We start from the raw sequence: 17851 nt of genomic DNA, 5'->3' as shown, positions 1-17851 counted from the left end.
AGTGTCAAACCAGTGCAGCCCCAGTGGCTGCAGGTTTCTCTTTATTTGCATATTTTATGAAAATTGACTTGTAGAGATCTGATGAAAAGATCTAGTGTTCAGAACAGTCTGCACCTGCAGGAGCTTCAGCACACATTCAGATTTCAAGACTCTGGAAATTGCAGTTAATTTAAAACATCTAAATGACTTACTTGCCTTGGAAAAGTGCAACGCATTGGCATGTCCGAGAGCAATTATTAAGTCTAGTTGCTATTAGTGTTGGTAAAATTAACATACTGACAAATCAGTGCCACATTATAGTCAATGCCTTAGCAGCTCTGGAACAGAACTGATGAAGCTGCTTGGATGAGCAGCGAAACGTCTTCAAGCCTATCTTCACAAGTCCAGACGCCTCGCTTTAACTCTTTTGAGTAAATATGACCTGGATAACTGAGAACCTCCACAGACACAGCTCTGGAACATGTTTGTTTTAAAAATGTGGATGCACAAATGATTTGTCAAATATTTTCATCAGCCAAGAATGAAATCTTCCCAAAAAAAAGAACAAAAAAGAAAAAAGAAGAAGAGTCATTTCCTGGATCTTGAGGTGAGTTGCAGTCAGAAGAATGTTTGATTCACTCTGTCAGGTGTTGATGTTATTTTGTCAACCCACCTGAACACTCACAGTCGACTCTACACCTTCCTCTCCTTTCCCACACACTGTGGTTATCCCTCTCCTCCTCACCAGTCTGGTCACGACTCCCCACCCTCCCTCTCATCCTGCCTTGGGCTCACATTGTGTATTCATTACCATTAAAGAGTCCCCGGCTTGTCTCACCATTAGGGCGCATTACTCCGCTCTGCGCTTTCTGACATCGGTCACGCTCTGATCGGTAATCTGGCCGGCACTGATGCAGGATTTCCTTGCGGGGGGCTCTCCTTAGTCAGCTGAGAGGTAGACAGACATACACACACATAGGTTACATTCAAGGAGATATGTATGCCTCATAGATAGATACCATTACCTTAACCTTATGACTTGCCCATCATGTCTGAAACCAATCGCAGAAGATCAGATTTGCTCCAAATTCTGGATTGGGGGACTGGGGAGTCAACACGGTGAAGAATATCGAACTGCTGTGCTGCACTTACGATGAAGAGCAAAGTGTGCAAACAAACCACTCAAGCAACTTGTCATCAGTGAGTGTGATAGATTTGCTTGAGTGATGTCTGATCAATTCATGGTGTTCCCACCATTTTGTCCTCCAGTGCATAAAGTACATCCTTCATCTGGTTGAGGCTGCGTCAACCGACCTCCCACACCTCAACAGCCTTTCCCTTGAAATAGTTTGATATAGTTAAAAGAAAAAGATAAATCTCATCCTTCTGGGAACAGAACAAAAGGTCCTACAATCACTACTCTTGCCGTCACACGAGGGACTGCAATCCTTGAAAGATCTGAAAAAAAAAGGTCATCACATTTTCAGAGCCCAATGTAACATCTTCAAATGTCTTGTTTTGTTCGAGGAACAGTCTAAGTCCTAAAATTATTCTTTTTCTCATAATGTAAAACCACAAAAAGCAAAAAAAGCAAATTTTGTTATTTGAGAATTTGGAAAATCAAATGTTTTGCATTTTTGCTCAAAACTCAAAACATTGCTAAAATTATGATTAATTGATGAAACCAAAAGTCAATCCCTGCACCCCAAATCTCTCTCTCTTTCTCTATGTATGTGTACAGTATATGAGCATATGAGCTTCCTGAAGATACATCTTCATTTGTTCAGGTCTATCAAATAAAACCTGCAGCTATTCAAACAATGTCTTTTGAAACAGATTCACCTTGAGGCAAGGCACAGATTAATCAATACACATAAATGACTTAAGCATGTTGATACGAGCCTCCAGATGAAAATTGATTTTTGATTTGCTTTCATGTGTTTTGTCAGCACCTGAATTCTGTGCATGAACCAACTCCTAAATTGTTTGTTAAAATAATACAGCAGGAAGTGACAACTTTCTCACACTGTTGTGTTAATAAATGGAAAACTTGGCTGATTTACTGTAGATTACCCTCACTGCAAACAGCAACCTGGCACTGTGAGACAAACATAAACAAAATTTAATTAATTAATTTTGGTCTTCTATCCAAACTCTCCTGAAGAATCTTGTGCATGTGAACACATGTTTTCCACTCTGAAGTACATACACTTTTTTTTGCTTTGTTTTTAACAACCAAAAATGAATTTGCCATAAGCCAATCTCTTCATGGCTGAATCAAGAAACTTCCTGCGTGTCCAACAGCAGAATTATCCCTTTCATCATCACATTACACTGTATGCAACTAGATGTTGCTCATCAATTCATTATGAGAGCTATGAGCTGACATTTCCCCTCCAGAATGGATCATTTATTTGGAGCACCTTGATGGCAGCGGCAGCCGTTAAAACCGGCAAGCCAATTCGCAGACAGGGAGCAAGTTATTGTGACAGCCAGCCGCCTAATTGTTCATTTGAGGTAATCACCCGACAAGTCAGAGCAATTTCGAGCACAATGCCAGGGACTAATGGAGGCGGACGTGCTCGCTTGATGAGATCAAAATCACAGGGCCGTCTGCCTCCTGAAAGCCAGGGGCCCCTAAGAAGGCATCTTCCTTGATACTCTGGAAATTATCTGCACCTCTGTGGCATGACTGAGTACTCACTAGGGGCATATTAGTAGGAAAAGCACAGGATAGTGATAATATTGGTTTTGTCTTTTTTCGAACCAGAAGGGGGAAAAAAGGCCAAACCCAGTGACAGAGAAGGGAGAAAGCATATTGTTCTTCAGTCTCAGAGGAAAATCCACTCAAGAGAAGCAGAGTAATGTATGTCGCTGCCCAATTGAAGCTGAAAATGTATTTTCACACCCCAATCAAGATGCTTTGTGGAGCTGCCAGCATGAGATGCACACCTCCCTCCCTCCCTCTTAGCATGCATGAAGACACTCCTGCCCCTGCTCCCTCTCAGTGTTAGTGTGGTTTGTGGGTGTGCATGTGTGTGCGTGGTTTGTGTGTGTGTGTTTGCAGTGCATGTGATGGATGACCGTGCAGTGCTGGGGCGTTCTCAGTTTAATTGTGATGTCAGCCCATGTCTGTGGCAACCCCAACCCTGAGCGGTGACAGACAGGAGTGTGTAGACGTGTGTCTGTGTGTGCATATTTGTCCCTTGTGTACGGGAGGAGACCATGGGGGAAACTTTGACATGATGTTGCTGGGGGGTTTTCAGCCCATCCCAGGCCTGGAGTGGACTCTCAGGAGACAGCTTTGAGGAGTTTGTTGAAGCTCCCAGCTGATCGGATGTCAGGCTTCCTCAATACCTCTGTGGACGTGTCAAGACAGGGAAAACAAACCACAGAAACTGCCTCCTTGGTTTTGTTTTTGTGTCTTTAAAAATGAACTGACCTCATATTTCCTGGCTTACTCAAACTGGCTACATCATTACTTTACAGCATCCAACATCCAAAAATATTTAAATAGCACTGCTTGTACTTTTTTGAGTTCAGTTCTGATTGATGGACATACCACAGCCTCCACACTCAACACTTCCTACATACATCCTTCCTTCATTGCCCCCCATGTTGCTTAGATGACACATACCCTGGGTGCATAATTTGCATTATGAGTCACACAAGGGGACTGACCACCTGCAGTTCCCCACAGTGGTCAGAGAGTGGCACTGTTGGACCTGAACTTCCAAACCACCTCAGAGGCTCTTCACACACAAATTGATGATGCATATTGCATTACATTCAGACACAACAGACTTAACTGTGAGTCAAACAGAGGCATGTGGTGAAATCATTATTTACTCTCAGTCTTATTGGGAAGGAAACATTGCTTAATTTAAGAAAACGTTCTATTTTGGCAACCTGGGCCAATCAGCTTGTGTGGGTGAGGCTGTACTACTTGTTGTGTTTATGTTAGACGCGTTTAGGATAGGATCTTAAAATTTACAAGACACTCTCATAAGTTCCGTTCTGTTATCTGCAGCTGTGATCATCCCAGAAACAAATCTGTCGAATAAAATGGTGACTATACAACCGCCTATCATGCATATCTCCTCCCTTCTTGCTATTCTGCTCAGGTTTGGAAATCCAGGAGTCATGTTGTCTGTAAGAGAGTGAGAGTCAGCCAGTCTGTCTCAGGAGCCAGAGTTTTCACTGAACATAGTGTGGAGCTCTTCAGGGGGAATATGTAATAAGGAACTTAGCTGAAGCTTCTCTCTCTTCTCTGGGTTGTTTCAGACACACATAAACAGGCAGACTGACTGGACTGTACAGAAAGAGAGTTAACCAAATGTGCTTATGCCGTGCCAGTTTATTATTAGAAACATGATAACGGCAGATGATATGTGTGATGTGCAGAGGAAAGATACCTTCAATCACCACATCTTCCGTGCAAAAAGAGAAGTAACAATGCAAGACAGAATGTTACCAGTGAGCGTCCTTGCAATGCTATGAGATTTTGTGTGCTGCAAAATGCTGTTCAAACGGTATCAACAAATTTATTGACCTGCCACTTATCTGTTATTCCATGGTCTTTCACAGAGCTATTGAGAGGTCTTTTAAGAGCACACGAGCTGCAACGGCCTTGCTACTGATGTTGCAGCTGCGCCTTAGCTGAAGTGTCTGTTTGTATTCTATTCCAATTCAAAGTCTTGAATTGGAGATTGCTTCAAAAGAGCCGATAGACTGTAATGTAATTGTATAAAAAGGCCAAACATAAGAGGCTGAGATGCGGCCAGCAACGAGGTTAGAGCACGCCGGCAAAGGTTATTCTATTGTGAAGTGGTTGCCTCGATCCATTTATCGCCACCACCAATCCGGACACTGTGACAGAGGGATGTGTTTGACAATCCCTTGTGAAGGCCTGTGCCATCTATATGGATTTGTTTTGGTGTGTGGCGACAAAGAGTATTTAAGCACAGCTGGTTTAGCTCAAGGTTGTTTCATTTCCCGAGTCAATGATTCGTTTTTGGTGGATCTTCACCACAAGGCTAAGTGATAATCGTTCACTGGCGGGGCTTTTGCACTCCGGCTGGCAAACTGGACACCTCGGAAAGGAAATGACACAAGAAATGTTGGGACCCGAGTCTGACCAGCTTCAGACCTCCTTACTGCCAGCCTGATCCTGCTAATGAATTCTACCTCACAGAGCCTGTGCCCAGAGTGGCAGCATGGCACTGGTCACTGAGTGGGCTCCAGGGACGTTGAGGGTGTGAGATGCCATCTGTTGTGCCACTGTGCTCTCCATTTCCGTTTGCTCAAACTCAAAGGAGAGAAAAGCAACAATGAAAGATCCGGGAAAGGTAGTAAATATGATGATTAAGACCTCCGAGTCCTCCTGCTGCTTTTTGGAGTGTCAGAAAGAAGTTAGTGGCTACATCTGAAAACTTTAGCACAAATTACGGCTGTCACTCCCACTATTCTTCTTTTTTGTGCAGGATCAATATGAGCTGTGGACATCCAGTGATTTGTAATAATTGCAGAGACTGCTGGCGATTTTAATTTTGACTCAGCCTGTCATGTTGGTTGTTTGTAAAGCCTCCAGCACAAATTACCTGTGAAGACGAAAGTCTCGCCAAAATATTAATCCTGTATGAATAAAGCTGTATTTTGTTTTTGGCAATTTCTTTTTCATCCTCTGAGCAAACAATTTCTTCCTCCTGTCATGACAGATATAACTCAGATATACCTTTCAGACTTTTAAACTTTTGTCTTCTAAGCCAGAAAGGGAAAGACCAAACAGAGACAATGTTCTGGTGTTTTAGCAAACTGTAAGAGATACTATTAACACATTTTACCAAATATTGTACAAAATGAAAGGGCTTCTGAATTGACATGGACAGCTATTTAGCAGCAAGCAAGGGCTAAGGGTTGGATCTAAATATGTTTCAGATGTACTTTTGCACCTTTTCTGTGTCATGTGTTTCAGCGTATAGTTGCTACTACTACTACTACTACGCCGAACTGCTCTCTGCATACTGTGTTGGAAGTGTATTTAGTGACTTCTCACGCAAACACAACATTTCCTGCTGATGCTGTTTCATATTAAAAATGTCCACCTGAAAAAACATGTGGCGGTTTTCACTGTGAAGAGCCCACATGAGCAGGAGATCAGATCACAGTTGCTCATGGCATGATGAAGGCCAACTGTTGTTAAAAACTATTTTAGTCATGACTGAAATCTTAAGGATACTCAGTTTAAAAATAATACTGTCTTTCTCTTTATACAGTGTCAAAAAACAAAGAAAACTGTCAGTTTTCTCCGTTTGGCACCTTTCTTGGCACTGCTCTTGAAAAACACTTTTTGCTCGTCATAGCTTGTTGGGCTACGCCTGTCTTGGCTGACAGTGCCAATAAAGTCCATTCAAAACAGAGCCAGCTCACTTGAAGTGAACTGTTTCACACAGTGTTTGTCTTTTCACACATCAAAATTGAGTCCAGTAATATCACACTTTTTAGATGGGGCATTTTCCAAGTTTTTCATTCAGTTATGATACTATCACCAATTTAGCTGCCCTGTGAGGCTATACTGCTCACTGTAAAGAAGAACATGCATACCACAGCAAATATCACAGCATATGCAGCACATCACATTGTAATCCATACAACAGCTGTGGAGACATTTTACTCTGATAATGTAAATGTGAACCTGCTGCTGGGGGCATTAGAGGAAAAGTCAGAGGATCAACAAAGTCATCAGGGCTCATGCCCTTGGAAACAAGACTTTCTGCACAAACTTTCCAAACAGTTCACCGAAAATGATTATTTCACTTGAGACCTAAGTGGTGCCAACCAACCATGCTGGACCAGACGCTTGAGCAGACGTCACAACAAGTGGAAAGCTATAGATTTAAGCTTTAAATTCCTTTTCCCCGCTTTTGTGATGAGAGTTTAAACCAAAGCATTCCATCCTGCTCCTGGAACTTCCCAAAACAAATAGATGTGGATTCAATGAAAATGTGACATCCTACTGACAGAGTCCATCTCAGCAAGATGTGGATGTTTGTATTTATAGGATGTCACCTTTCATCTGCAGTTCTGTCTTCACAGCCATTTTTCTCATTGGGTAAATCTGAATCTTGCCAGTTAGTGTAAGACTCCACAATGAAGAGGCGCATATTTAATATTCCTTAATAACACTGGCAGAATGCAATGTGCCTGAGGATACAGACAAAAAAAAAATCTTGATCATCATGAAACTAATCATGCAATTATTAACTCTCTGAGTTTAAATTAACACAAGGCACAAGCCTCAACGAAATGAGTAAACTCTCTTTTGCTATGCTTCTGTAATTTTTCCTTTTATTTGACACCACGTTGCTGTACATTTCTCATTCACACAACACATGCCTATCGTTCTTCAGCTCTTTGTGTGACATCCCATCTTTGTTAGTCATTTCTCCACAACTTTACAGCACACAAAATGGACAAGCATTTAATTCCTTCCTTCCTCTGTCTGTCTGTCTGTCTGTCTGTGGCTTTTTGCTGGGGAATTGAAGCTTTACTGTGCCCGATGTAGCAATCCAATTATGAAGCAGGGCTGTGTTACAAGGTTGCCATGACAGAATCAATGAAAACAATATAGGAGAGTCCCATTTTATACACGTGTTTCTGGGGAAAGGACCGAAGACCTCATTTTTAAGGAAAATGTCAGCATTCCTGAGCAAGTCAACAACAAATAGCGTGAGATGGATTAAAAATGAACCTAACAACTAAATTATTTGAAGAGTTAAAGAAGCAAGTAAATAAGTGAAGAAGGGAAAGTTCTTCAACAACTGCAAGTCGTAATATATGTCTGCAAAATATTGTCTTAATTTGGCAAATTGGCTCCATTATGCAAAAGAAATAAGCAGTCAAGCATAGTTTTTACAGTCATCACCATCATTCATGTCACATGCAAATGAGACATCTTGCAAAGAATTTGGCAACATTTACTTTAGCAAATACAGTATACACAACCAAGTGGCTGGAGGTTACTATAAAAAATGAATTCTTCAGTTATGTTGCCCACACATTGATCATAACGCAAACTGTCTTCGCATAAGTAGCATAATCAATTCCACTCATTTCATCACGTTGTTTTGCTAATTATCAGAGAACTCCACATTTCTGTTCCCTGTCATGGTGCAGGAAGCAGCCTTTGCACTGCTTGGAAGCATTACACAGGATGGGTCATGGCAGCCTCGCTGAACTTGGCTGCATTTCAGACTAGTGTGGAGGAGGATGAAGGCTCACTCGCCTCTCTCGGCGAGAGAGCAAAGGCCTCACTCAGCCCACATCTGTAGAGGGAGACGAGGGGAGAGGGAAGCGAGGCTGAAGCAAGCCGCCCACACGGCGATTGGAGATGGCAGAGGGGGCACCAGACACGCTACTCCAAAGCGTTTGTGGGGGCTATTTGTTTTACAGTTGGATACTATTTTCAGAGGGATGGAAGGGCATGATTTGCAGAGTTCACACCTTGTTCTCGTTTCCTTCCAGCGAGGGTCAAACCAAACTGTGATTGACATTCAACATTATACCTTTTGATGCATCAAGCGTCCGTCTGTTCTTTTAGAACTGGTATTGAATATCCAATTTGATCTGTCAGTAATGCTCAGAAATACACATAGAAGTTTATTTTTTTCCATCAAAAGAGATGCTCTCAGAAGAAACGGAGTACATGAGTGCCATTAGTGTGAATGCATGAATGCAAGGAAGTCAACTTGACCTTGGGCTCCTGCTCTCTAAAACAATTTAAGTAAAGGAGTTGTATCAGCTCTCATCTCTCACACATCTACATTATGATCTTATGAGGTGATTTGCTGTGTGAAAATATTAAAAAGGCTTGAGTTGGCATTAAAACACAGAAGTCTCAAACCAAATTATCAGTGGTTGAGTTTACCTTGTAAATAATGCAAATGCGAATTTTTAGCTCTACTGCATTGATTTTGATTCTCAAATTAAAAGAACTGTCTTTTGTGAGTTCAGTGTTTTTCTTTCTTTCTTACTTTATTCTTTTAATTCAGTGAGGTGATACAAATTGGATCCTTCATTAGGGGAATCTATGATTCTCTGTTCCCTCACAGAGCAGCACTGTCAAAACAGTTTGCAATTACTTAATGGTTTAAATTGGTGTGCTGACACTCTTTGGATCCCTAAACCACCTCCTTAAGTGAAAATGGTGAAAGTGACTCTGTTGGAATTGATTGATTTTGGTCTGATATTTTTCTGTTATAAATGCTGGTTAGATTGCGAGAGTTGGGCTTGTGACTAGAAGGTTCCTCCTTCAGTCTTGACCTGACAGTGTATATCTTGTAAAAAAGAAAAAAAATGACCTTGGACAAAGAAAGTATCCATCAGATGCTTCAGAGGCAAAGACATGACTGTGGTTTTACTGGGGAGCTTCAGCAACATCCAGGTGGTAATTGTGCGAATGTGGAATCACAAAAGAGAACACTGCTCTCAGTGAGATTACTCGATAGGTTAAAAAAGAGGGCAAAGTCTGATTTGTGTTCTTTAAGTACAAAAGAACAATCGTAACTGATCATGAGTTGGCTCAGTTTCGACTGCCCCAGCCTTCCTCCTTCTTCCTGTTTCTTATCTCTGAGGAGTGTTTACTGGCAGTAATTAGGCCATTAATCAAGTTAATGGTACATCCCTGAATAGACTAACTGCACTCTCTCAGTGCAGTCGTCTCACTTCGCCTCGGGCCCTGAGGTTGAGACAACTCTGACATCAACATATGTGTGCACCATGGGAAGGTAACATATCACATGTAACGACTGTCAGGATGGTCTGCTGCACGGCTGTACCGATATCAGCTTTGATGGCAGGGTGGCTGTGGGGGTTGCGGCCTGGGCATGGAGTCATAGCATATAGCAGACATGAGGAAGAAAACTGCACTCAGATGGGTAGATGGGAGGATTTCTTTCAGATATTTTATTTAAGGCTGCCCTTGTTTCCAGATTAAATGTGCTCTTCACTCTGTAAGGCCTTGAATAGCAGTATGCAAGAATTTGTGCCGCAATTACAGCTGCATGAGCATGCTTTTTGTAGAAAATAAAGCTTTTGTTACTGTTACCAAATCTAAAGCTTGTTTCCGGAATTAAAGCTGCACAAAGAGATGTCACTTCTAACTCCAAAACTATGCTAATGACAAGACTTAACATGATGGTTGCAGCAGGATATTAAACAACGAGGTGTCATGCTGCAGGCTTATTTGCCTGATTTGTGGCAAATAATTTCCTTCTATCTCTGCAGACATGTTCAATCAACATAAGCATTAGAATAAAAAAAACAGTGTTGTGCCTTTGGTTGTCTCACCAGTGTTCTCCCTCCGGTCATTTTCTTCTCCGTCTCCGGAGTATTCAATTGTCTGCCCCTCCAACACAGCAGAGCTCATCCCGACCTGCCTCCCAAACAAGCTGCGGTGTAATTGCTTGTCAGAGCTGTCTGCATGCCTGTTTTTCTTCTCACCGCCACGCACCTGACAAGAAACACATATTTACACACAAAAATGAAATTACTTGAATGAATTATTTGAGAGCAGGAGCTTTGGAGGCCTGCTATCGAGCAGTGCGAGATGAACTCACCCTTGGCTCTGTGTCAGCTCAAAACAAAAGGTGGGGATGGAGAAGAACAGAGAGATAGAAGTGAAGAGAAATTAAAAAGAAGAAACACTGAGGGAATTTGGCCTCATGACCAGCTGCCATTCGGGTCATTCAGTACAGTATACTTCCTCCACTGCTCACTTTTTCCTTTTCCTTTGACAATTACCCTCCCCTTTTTCCAGAACAGCTACACAAACTACACTCATACTATAGTCTTACTCTCACCACATCATGAAGTCGAGCTATGTGTTGTGTTAGATTATGCAAGCAGGGCTGAATGATTAAAGCTCCACACATCTGCCTGTTGAGGTGTTGTAATGACAGATTTTAACTGAATGTATTAATGCAAAAATAAATTAATACATCCGGACTGCTCTAATTACACACCTTGACTAATTGCAGTGGCTCCTTTAGATGAACATTTATTGTAAATACTAACTGAACTTGGGAAAAATCAGAGGATGAAATGTAAAAATTATTCAACAAACAACCGAGTTCCCTTTGATACCCCCTGCCTACTACCAATGATGTTTTATTATGTTTGGTTAAAGGACTCGGGCACCAATTAAACTGATTATACAAGGACTTTGATGTCTTTAATTTTTAAATGAATGTGTTTACTCAGACAGTCGTGGTGAGAGGTGTTGAAGTGCTTGATTTTTGGTGCAGCCTGAATCTCACACACATTTTTAAACTGCAGTCTGAACAGTGTCAAGCAACATTATGACAAGACATGAAATAAAAACAGAGTTTTATCATATATCTGTCTATCTGCAAGTTTGTTCAGAAACAGAATTCTGTTCAGGACCTCCAAACTGCCCTTATTTGTCATTCTCTAGTGTCTAAATATACCTTATCTTGCTCTTCTTGTTTATCTTGCTTTTCTGGATTTTGGGTCTGCTTATAAATTCATATTACCTTTGCTACTGCATTAGTCTTCCATAAAGTGAACAATAAAAGCATCATTTTCCTTTGTCCACAAAGGCTCATTACCTTCTCACAACAAACACAGTGTCTGAATACAAGCAGCAGGGCAACATCTGTAAAACAGCAGCACCAGCACCTGGTGAAAGAAGAATCACACTTTGTATGTCAGCCATGTTTGTGGGTGTTTACTCCTGAGCCGAATTGTGTTTGACATTTGTTCCAGACAGATCTGTTTGGGCCTGGTGGTATTTCGGGATAAGAAGTCAACAGAGGCGAGATGTGCGGCAAAGATGTGAGAAGGGTCGTGATGGGGAAGCCTATGATTGATATTCCCATTAGCCACCTGACAAGGTGAGGACAAGGCTCTGATAATGAATTGTGACACATTAATGAGCTTGTCTAGCGCAGACAATACCTGATCAGCCCTCTTACCATTTAACCTTTGATTCCAATGAGGGAAACTGCAGGCAAATAAGAGTTTTGTGTCACTAGCAACGACATAACATGACTTTTAAAAACAGCGCACTAGATAGGTGTTTGTAACTGATATGGTTGGAAGTTCAGGCAAACTAATTTGACGGCAGTTAAACTCCAGACAGTTGTACTTTGTACTGAACAGAAGAAAAAAAAAACAAAACAAAACTTTTTTTCGTCTGTGCCTTTCTAAAGGGATGAGGATGACTACATTTCTTGTTTTCCTTTTCTTAGGTTCAAATTGGCACAAATGAGAAGTGAAATGTAACACTGACAAATTTCTCCTCCAACACCAGTTCATCTCTCAGTGCTGTATGCAACTGCACAGTCATAAGGTGATTTAATTAGCTCATGCTGTCCAAAATGCTGCATCTTTCCCCTTGGAAGGAAAAGGATATAATATGAAACTGGTTTACAGTGGTATCTATTGGCAAGAAGGACAGGATAACCAGTCATAATCATTTCATTTTGTGTCCTCTTTGCATTTGGGTACCTAATGATGTACAATAAATCTCAGCATGCTGTGCTATAAGCATGCACAACACACAAGTAAAAATGAATACAGAAGTGGCCAGAGGATGTGTCAGAGATCCCATCAACAGTTCTGCATCCCTTTCCAGGTCTCTAACAGGCTTAGAAAAGTGATGGGAAAAATGGATACTATTACAAAGGTGTAAAAGCTGTAAAAACCCATCGCACGCAAAAAGTCAGTACCAAGCAGCAGATATCAGTGGTGATTAGCAGCTGATGAGCCAGATATCTGTACTGGGAGTTGGTAGAGAACAAAAACAGAGCTAAAAGCAATGTGAATATCAGTGGTTGGCCAAATTGTGCTCCACAGTTATATAGTTATTCAGAATTTTAGAATTCCATACAAAAATGAAGATTATTGGATGGTTTCCCAGTTAATTAATTCTAACGCTAAAAGGACGCTCAAGCTAAAAACCATGTAGTATTCATAATGACTATGAACAGAAACAAAACAGAAATTACGAAATTTAATGAATTTTCTAATGGTTGTTTCAGCCTAGCGATATCATTTTTTTTATGATAACTTACCTTTACAGCCTAACTTTAAACCCTAAGGGATTTCTGATTTGTGTGCAAGTAAAAAACTACTGTGTCTGAATGGATGTGCTGAAAAATCGATTTTGTCTATTTTACAGTAGATACCGGAGACAGCATTTTTTCCAACACCTTCCTGCTCAAACAGGTTTGTGTTTGCTTGCTGAGGTGAATCCGATGTTTGTGTGGGTATATTGATGCTCCCCCTCACACAGACACCTCACCCCTCCCTCTACCGACCTACCCCGCACCTCATTGGGACGCTGGCCGCCTAAGTCTAATCCCGGGGGAGCTCATTAGAATCAGCGGCGAGGAGAGGGCCCCAGACAGGGTCAGGACAAACTGCACTGCTGAGCTGCATAGTGATGCCTTCCGCTCTGTCTTTACGTCCGTTTGGTTTGGCTGAGTGTCAGTTGATCTGAGCGGATGGCAGATGAGAGATTGGCCTGCTCAAACACTTGACAACCATGTTGAACACCTACATGCTCACACATGCACAGATAAACACATATATAGACACAAATGAAGCCACACACAGACACAAAGCCACTGACATTTTAAATACCCACTCCATCACGAACATATGTGCACATGCTCAGTGTGCACGCGTGTGTATGTATTGTACTCATATGTCTAAATTTCTCACACAGATGTGTGATCAGACCTACACACACTCACAGACACACACAAACAGTTGTTGAGTTGTCATCTCGCTGTCATGCCACAGACAGCAGCGTCCTGTGTGGTGTATGACAATAAGAAAGGGATGTGAGCAAGGTCAGGTCACACTTCCACCCATGAGACACTCATTAAATGCTTATGAATCTCAAGTGGAGTCCAGCAGATGTATGAAGTGTGTGTGTGTTCGCGCACCTGTGTAATACATCTTTTCGATCTATACATGTCTGTGAGCGTGTGTCCGAGCACCCTCACAACGAATGTGTGATCGATGCATAACCATGAGAAGCACATTAGTGAAGGGAACTTCTTATGGGGTCTAAGGTATTGATACTAGAACATTGTTAACAACACCGGATTGCAATTTCATCTATCCAAACACGGCTGTCAACAACACAGCCACTTGCAGTGCCAATCGTCGGCTTGAACACAGTTCAAGACATTCACAGAAGAGTGCACTTTCTGCAGAGACTGCAGTCGATTGATGACATGAATTCTCTGGCTGATCAGGGTGAAAAGACTGAAAGCACCACAACAGGTGACTGATTAATACTGTCAACACTTTCATAAAGGGGCAAGTCTACATCTGACACTTTCCAACATCTTGTTTCATCCTCTTGTCACATGTTTGTTCAATGGCTCAAATCTGCTTCCACACCACTGAATGCTCGGGCTCCCATGTTACCCACATAAATGCAAAGTGTCTATCTGGAGTTCACATGATTTTCTGCACACCTACAGCAGTTATAGCGTGCAGGGCTGCGAGGGCTTCTGAGTGCACAGCAGCTCTGTAGCTGAATGTGGACACTGACAGAGGACGGTGCAGAAAAGTTTTCCACTATAGGAACTGACCCATAACCCTGAGCCCTCATGTAACCTGAATTTGGTAATAGGTTCTGCTTTGTTTGCCATTGTGTTTTGGATATTTATCATAAAAAGCGCAACACTAGGTCTGATACCTGTTGAAATGTTGAAATGCTGTTTGGTCGGCAACAGCAATGGAACAAGTGGCCCTGATATTAATCTTCTTTCACATTTACAGATAAATAAAATTAAGAGACAGGATCCACCTGAAGTATTGTTGCATGTCACTAGTAGCAATGATGCAAGTGAGTTGTCGCATGTTTTCCTCCCTCTTCCTTCTGCCACCTCCTGAGGAATGCCAAAATTTATGGTTCAGGGAACCACAGAGGAAATAATAGCTTCACCTATCACACACATTATTATGTTGGATGTTTGGGTTAAAGGATGTGAAGTCAGGATGATAAGACTGTGGATGGAAGGCTTATGCCAATTACGTGAAAATGCAGTTGCTCACCTGATCCCATGCAGTCAGGCTGCTTGCTCGTCAATATTCCTGGTAATGCCTTCGAGGAGTGGCTGCTTCAGTGCTCGCCTTTTGAGTTATACTGAAATGGATGGCGAAAGGTGAGAAAGGCCAGAGATGCTGTTATTGCTCCACAAAAGCCTGTGGACACATAAAGAGTTTATCATCTGGGTGAGCAGAGAGCAAGCTTTGCTAATATCCTGAGGCTATCACAACACTGTCCAATGAAGTCTGATTGACTCCATACATCAAAGGGTGCGTGTGCACGTCTGTATGTCCCTATGTGAGTGTGTTTGTGTGTCCCAGAGAGACGGAGAGAGCAACAGGAAGACGGAGATAGCTTTCCTCAATGCTTTCCGGCGACAATGAAATGACACACAGGAGCTTTGATATAATTGGGAAAGTGCTCTGAGAGAAAGATGCCAGGTTCAGAGAGTTGGGGGGAAGCAGTGTGGTCACAGGAGCTCAGTCAGAGAGCAGGAAGGTATTGGGGTTCGGGCTGCTTTTCTACCCACCGGTGGGGGTGGCACTTATTATGAATGGAAGAAACAGCAGGACACAAGGAACCGGAACCCGTTTGTTGTTTAAAAAGCCTGTCTCTCTCTCTGCTTATGCCTCTCTCCATCTCCATGTAATTAGGGTGCTGGCTGAGAGAATGATCAGCTGTCATCCCCAATGGTGGCCTTCCACTGCCTGAATGTCAACACTGTCTGAGACCTCCTGTCTGAGTGAGCAGCACACTCAATTAGAGCACTCACTCACTGCAGGAGCTGGTGGGACAAACACACTGACACATTTACACAGCTGCAAACGTGCACACACACATACATATGGACGATCAGGCCACTTTTGTGCTCTAAGAGTATATCCACACATCGGAAGACATGCACAGACACACACACACTCATCTTGATTCATCACAGCGGTAACCTCGTCTTAGCCCCAAGTGGTAACATTAATTAAAACACAGCTTTTCGGGACATAAAAGTAACTATTGGTAACAGTGCCTTTTCTCACATTCCCTCCACAGGCAAACATCACTCCAAGTTGAAAGCAGATGCAGATAGGTGGCGAGAGGATGCCCCCTCTGCTCTGTTTGGCCACATCAAAGTGGGCATGAGTCAAAGGGCGAGACACCAAAGAGGACTTTTTCTTTGTGTTTCTATGTCAGGGACATCTGAGATGTCTCTCACACTTCTTAAAAGTGATTCTCTGCCTGTTTAATGGCATGTAAAATACACTTAAAGGTCTCAGTTAGCAGATTGCAATGCAGATTGAAGTCCACTTCAGAAAACTGAACCTGATGGAACAGCGGACTTATAGAGACACATCTGCAGACTAAATGTGAAGCTAGAGCCACATGGCTCAGCTTAGCACAAAGGCTTAAAACAGTTCATTAATTAACATGCAAGATCTTGTTTGGCTTGTTTGCCTTTTGACAGAGCAAGGCTATCTGTTTCCCCCTGCTGCCAGGTTTTATTGGAAGCTAAGCTAACCACCTGCTGGGCCCACCTTCAAACTTAGTATACAGATGTGAGAGTGGTATCAGTCTTCCCATCTAACCCCCGGCAACGGTGGAATTGCTGTATCAGGCTGTACACAGAATAATCGTTTAAGATTAACTAACTGTTGTTTTTTTCCCAAGATAATTGTGTATGTAACAAAAACATGAAACACTGTCTGCCTAATTGTTTAACAGCATTTCACACAGAGCAAAAAGAAGAAATGCTTTCTGTCTGTATTTGCTTAATTTCTTACACTGTTCAGCATAATTTTCTTTGACAAATTAGAGAGCTGCCACAGACCATCTGGACATCTGTCGGCCTCTTTACATGTTAGCGATTTAGTGAGTGATGTTATTATCCACAGTAACGTATGATGGAGCGAGCGGGTAGGGGTTCAGTCCCCTCCCTTCACTCAGCAGGACAGGAAGAGACTAACGGATGCGTGTTAGCTGTTGCAACAATCAAACCCGGTCCTGTTTGGCTGCAGAATAGTTTTGCCTGTTCATGAATGTTTGCACTTACATATTATACTTTTCTGCCTCTTGAAATTTTCAGTCCTCTGCTGTCATGCACAAATGGATGGAGCTTCTTCCAAACCAACCCCCAGTCTGGTAGCTGTGAGTGTGTATGTAGGAATAAGAAAGTGTCAGTGTGATTTGACAGCCTGTGTGTGCGGTGGTTTAAATGTGTCAAAGTAAGAGGAAAACCAAAGAGAGTGCATTTAGATAAAGTTAGATGAAGTTTTGAATTGAAAGCAAAGAGAGATTTTATGCATGCTTTCATGAGTGCACAATGTTTTAAAAGTGTGTGCGTGCTTGCCTATAGTTGTGGCAATTCTGCAAGTGTCTGTGGTTTTGTGAGAGAGGAAGAGAGGAGATTGTGTTTAGAGGGATGGAGAGACTTTGCGGGCCCTGTGGAAATTAGAGCTCTCCATCTCTGTCCTCAGGCCCTTCTATGTGTTTGTGTGTGTGTGTATGTGTGTGTATGTAGGACTGGGGGTCACTGCAGGAATAAAGAGAGAAAAGTCAGATAATTCTCACTAAAAATCCTCAATACACGAGCAGCTGCATGACTGTGAAGAGTGCGTTTGTGTGTGTGTGTGTGTGTGTGTGCATGTGGGTGGACGTGCATCTTCACCTGTAAGTGTTGTCTGCGGTGTTTGTGAGAGGCAGACCAAAAGAAAATAAATTTGTTCCAAAATGTTGTGTGTGTACATGTGATTACTGTAGCTGCAATTAATTTGTATCACAACCATAAGGGAC

At 42.2% G+C, this 17851-nt stretch overlaps 1 long non-coding RNA gene across 2 annotated transcripts; it reads right to left on the bottom strand.

Moving 5' to 3' along the window:
- Positions 1–199: 199 nt before the first annotated feature.
- LOC124055786 lies at positions 200–17516 on the bottom strand. Of its 2 annotated transcripts, XR_006842796.1 has the most exons (5): positions 17112–17516; positions 15076–15166; positions 14828–14909; positions 10327–10489; positions 200–927 (listed from the first exon to the last, which is right to left on the bottom strand). It is a non-coding gene; the product is annotated as an uncharacterized LOC124055786 (long non-coding RNA). The 2 variants fall into 2 exon arrangements; XR_006842797.1 differs by lacking the exon at positions 14828–14909.
- Positions 17517–17851: the final 335 nt, after the last annotated feature.

Source organism: Scatophagus argus, chromosome 24 (assembly GCF_020382885.2).
Source record: "Scatophagus argus isolate fScaArg1 chromosome 24, fScaArg1.pri, whole genome shotgun sequence".
NCBI lineage: Eukaryota > Metazoa > Chordata > Actinopteri > Scatophagidae > Scatophagus > Scatophagus argus.
The sequence above is the reverse complement of the archived record's forward strand: the minus strand, read 5'-3'. Positions and strand labels throughout refer to the sequence as shown.